The following is a 4,047-nucleotide window of genomic DNA, read 5'->3' on the forward strand; positions in this document are numbered from 1 at the left end:
ATTCTGTCCGGCAGTTCTGGAGTGTTTGAAGACCACAACGCTGTCCTTCTGACCTTCTCCAAAGTCTAATCATTGCCAGCGCCCTCCTCCTCCCCTACAAACAATCCCCCTTACACCAGGCCTGACAGTTCATTCTTCTCTTCAGGTCCAAGCCAGATATTAAGATGGAGCCAAGTGCTGGGCGGCCCATGGATTACCAGGTAGGGGGGCAACTAGAGACCTCATGCCTTTCAGACGGCTCTAGTGGTGAGGTGGGGGTCGGAGTGGGGGTGCTCTGGCCTATGTGCATTATAGACTCTGTGGAGGCATGGATCTGGGGATCATAGAGTACCATAAGCTGAATAAGTTTTAAAAAAATAAGGTTATTCTTAGAGTCACACATGGAAGTGTCATAAATAGAGAGGTACAAACCCAAAACAGAGCTTGAGAACTCTGTCGATGCTGGTCAAAGCCCTCCCAGGATTTCGTGTCCAGCAGTGGACTTCATAAAGTACTGGAAAAATCATAGAGACCAAGGAGCACCACCCCCCACCCCCAGAATTTCCAACAGTTAAAATAAGAGCCTCTGAAGAAAGGTATTTTGGTGTATTTTTTAAATTGCTGTTTTGTATTATTTTAATGCTGAAGTAATGTCAATCCTGATGATCTATAGATGGTGAGAATGTGGGTGGTTCTTTTTTCTTCTTTTTGTTTCTCTGTATTTTTTCTGAAATTAACAATTTCTTTTTTGTTTGTATGTTTCTAAAAACCGGAGGCAAAATGGCTGAGATAGGGAGAGATTTGCAGCTGTAGGATTGTTAACGTGGCCACAGTGCAAGCAGGATGGGTCATAGGCATAAATGGTCTCTGCCGGCGCAGGGCCATACAAGGCCACTGGACCCCAATGCAGTCCTCTCAGCCTGGGACCTGATCAACTTCACAGGGCCACACCTTCAATTTTGTCTCTTCTCTGAGTTGATCAGAACCTGAGAGACTGAGTTACATGAACACAACTCACAATAGATTAATGTACAAGCTAGAAGCACCTAGTACACATTTATAAACCGGAAACAGAAAGTGCCCAGGGACCATCCATTGCTCTAGATCCTCCCTTGGGGACTAATGAGACCCAGCAATAGGTCAGAAGACTGTGGGTGTATTCCTAACATTGGGTAAGTATGCTGGCTGGTCAGGGTGGACAGAGCCTACAGGAGACCCCACCTGGCTACCACTACACTTCCTGCCCTCGGTACCAGTGCCAGGCCCCAGAATCAGTGTGAGCTCCTCTCCCAGGATAGAGCTTATCTTTTATGCCCATTTCCCAGACCCCATGAATACCATCCCTTCTTTAAAGACAGCCACACCTCACCTCACTCAGGTATGATATAATGGACTAGATGCCACCTTTTTTTCTATTGGGTCTCATTTTCTCTGGACACACCTGTCTCCCTTAATCCTTGCTTCAGTTTGTTTTCATCCAGTCTGTGACCATCTTCCCAGGTGCTTGAAAAATAGCCCCAGGCAGTGACAAGCGGCCCTGTCCCTGTGGTTTTAGACAACCTCAAGCCACTGGGCTCCTTGAAGGTTTGGGAATGTCGTCCCCTCGCCTCTCTGCCAAAACCCAAGCACAGAGTGTCCTAAGGCTTCTGAGCAGGCTTTTCCAGGGGACTGGGCTCAGAGCTTTACTCCTCTGTGTGCTGAGAACAGGAAAATTCCAAAGAACAAAGACCCCATAGTCAGATACCGTTCCCTCTACAATGTCACCAGCCTGTCACCAGCCTGTCACATAGAAAATGGAGTTGTCATTGTTGCTATTGATGAAACTGTTCTTTTTTTGAAGGTTTACTATGTGCTAGACACTACGCTAGAGGCTGTATGTGTGTGTTCCATTTAAGTTAATGTTATTCTTACAACCCTCCAAATATAGCTATCATTACATTTCGTAGGTGAGAAACTGAGGCCCTGGGAGGGTAAGGAGCTTGCCTAGGTCACAGCTAGAGCCAGGGTTCAAACCCAAGCGTGTTAGTCAGAGGAACTAATTTCTCTCTAATTAAACCTTTTAGACAATCGCTCTCTCTGGTCCCTGCTCATCTTCAGCATACTCCCTGCTGCTTGTTTTCCAAAGCTCTTTCAAACTGCTTCCTCCTAGAGACTTTTATTAAGTATACCAGACATTCTCCCTCCCAAGACTTCATAAACATTCTGAATTAAACAAAACAGTTATATTTAACTCGGTAACACAGTATTTCCCAGCCGGTTCACTCACATCTCAACTGCAAGTGTTAACACACATTGAGAGAGCTATGAGGATGCAAATGTGGTATTATTCTTACTTCCAATAAATACAACATATAAAGCAAAAAAACCCAGCAGAAAGGCCTTTACTGTCTTGGAGAACTTGGCTTTGCTGAGTTAGACCTCAGAAAGGGCACCCAGTTGGTAAATGGAGAGAGGCTTAGCTGAACTCAGACCCAGGAGGTATCTTGAGGGCTCAGAATGGCGAGGAAAAAAAAAAAAAAAACCATGGCGTACCCACACCCCTTGTTTCTTCTGTTTAGAATACATATAATGTGCAAACCCTTTCCTGATTATTGGCATCTCAAAAGCGAGAAGCCACAGTCTCCTCCCCGTGAATGTGCAACTTCCCCATCAGAGGGAGCAAAGCTCAGCACTTGGCAGAGATGTTTTCTGTGGGTCACGGAGTCTTGAATCTGTTCCCTGCTCTTGCTTCCTGGCACCAAGACCTAATACATTTTCACCTCCAAACATCTCTCTAGTTTTTTGCCTCCATGTCACCTTCCTTGCCACTGACCCTAGACCCCCAGCCTCAACTGCAATATTATCCCCACTTCCTGTCTGGTCTCCCTGCACTCAGATTGCCTCCTCCCCTTCATCCTCTGTGATCTTCTCAAAACGCAGAGCTAGTCATGTCACATCCCTGCCACTGGGAGATGAAGAAAGGCAAAGGACGTTTCAGAAGAGCAATACTAAAGGACCCACCACCTCTCATCTCCAGCTCCCAGCTGAAGTCCTTGCAGCACAATCAGATAGCTCAGGAACAGGTCATGAAGCACCATGACTCTTGGGTTCTACCAGGACAGAGTATAGAAGTATAGATTTACATTCAGCATTGTCCCTTACAATGGCTTTCATGAAGTCACCTGGGGATTATGTCCTTTATCTTGGAAGGAGAGGGTGAAATAGTCAGTTACCAAAAGAGTCTCCCTGGTCAGCTGGTCAGTTGGTCTCTTTATGGCTCTATTTGTCTCCTCATCTTCCATCCTGGAAAAATCAAGGCCTCTGTGGATGATCAGAGAATGAGAAGGAAGGATGGCCAGTCCCCTCCTTTAGAACTTTTTTTCTTTTTAAATTTCAAGCCCAAGTGATACATTTCCTCTCTCCCGAGCCCCAGGTGGGGAGAAGGCCAGCAGGAAGGGCATTCCCCTCCCCCACCAACACCACCCAGTGACCTCAGTCTCACACCCTCAGGATCCCCCTCCAGGCCTCAGCTGAGCCAGCAGAGAGCACCCTCTGGAGCCTTTCTCCACCTCTCCCCTACTTTGCTCCATTAAACCTTCTGCCCTCCTCCCCTCTCCACCTCCAACCTCTTATGTCAGAGCTTCCAACCAGAGTTTGTCTGCCATTGTTGACCCTGCTCAATGGAGGAAGTAGAAACTTTGGGTCCCGAAAAGGAGTAGGGGGCAAAAGGCTGTCATCGTGGCTGGGCCTCTTTTTGAAAAATGTAAAAACCAACCAACTGTTCACATTAAGAAGGTTAATCTCGATGTGGTTCCATAGTATAGCGGTTAGCACATCTGCTTTACACGCAGAAGGTTCTGGTTTCACACCCCAGTGCAGCCACAGTCCATGGTCTGTGGCCACGCCAACCTGAAGAAACCCGATGTCTGATCTCAGAAGCTAAGCAAGGTCGGACCTTGTTAGTACTCGGATGGGAGACCCTAGGGAAACCAAGTGCTGTAGGCATAAATAATAATAATCACCAAAGAAGAAGAAGAAGAAGAAGGTTAATCTCCTGATGGCCTATCTTATTATGCCAAAATTGGGTCT

The 4,047-nt window shown here is 46.7% G+C and overlaps 1 protein-coding gene across 4 annotated transcripts in view; it reads left to right on the forward strand.

Annotated features, from left to right (window-relative positions):
* The window catches only part of OTOF (otoferlin), a 93,248-nt gene that overhangs the window by 54,242 nt on the left and 34,959 nt on the right, over nt 1–4,047 (forward strand). The gene's annotated exons all lie outside the window — the stretch shown is intronic.

The sequence above is a fragment of the Pteropus vampyrus genome, unplaced genomic scaffold (assembly GCF_000151845.1).
Source record: "Pteropus vampyrus isolate Shadow unplaced genomic scaffold, Pvam_2.0 Scaffold28, whole genome shotgun sequence".
Classification (NCBI taxonomy): domain Eukaryota; kingdom Metazoa; phylum Chordata; class Mammalia; order Chiroptera; family Pteropodidae; genus Pteropus; species Pteropus vampyrus.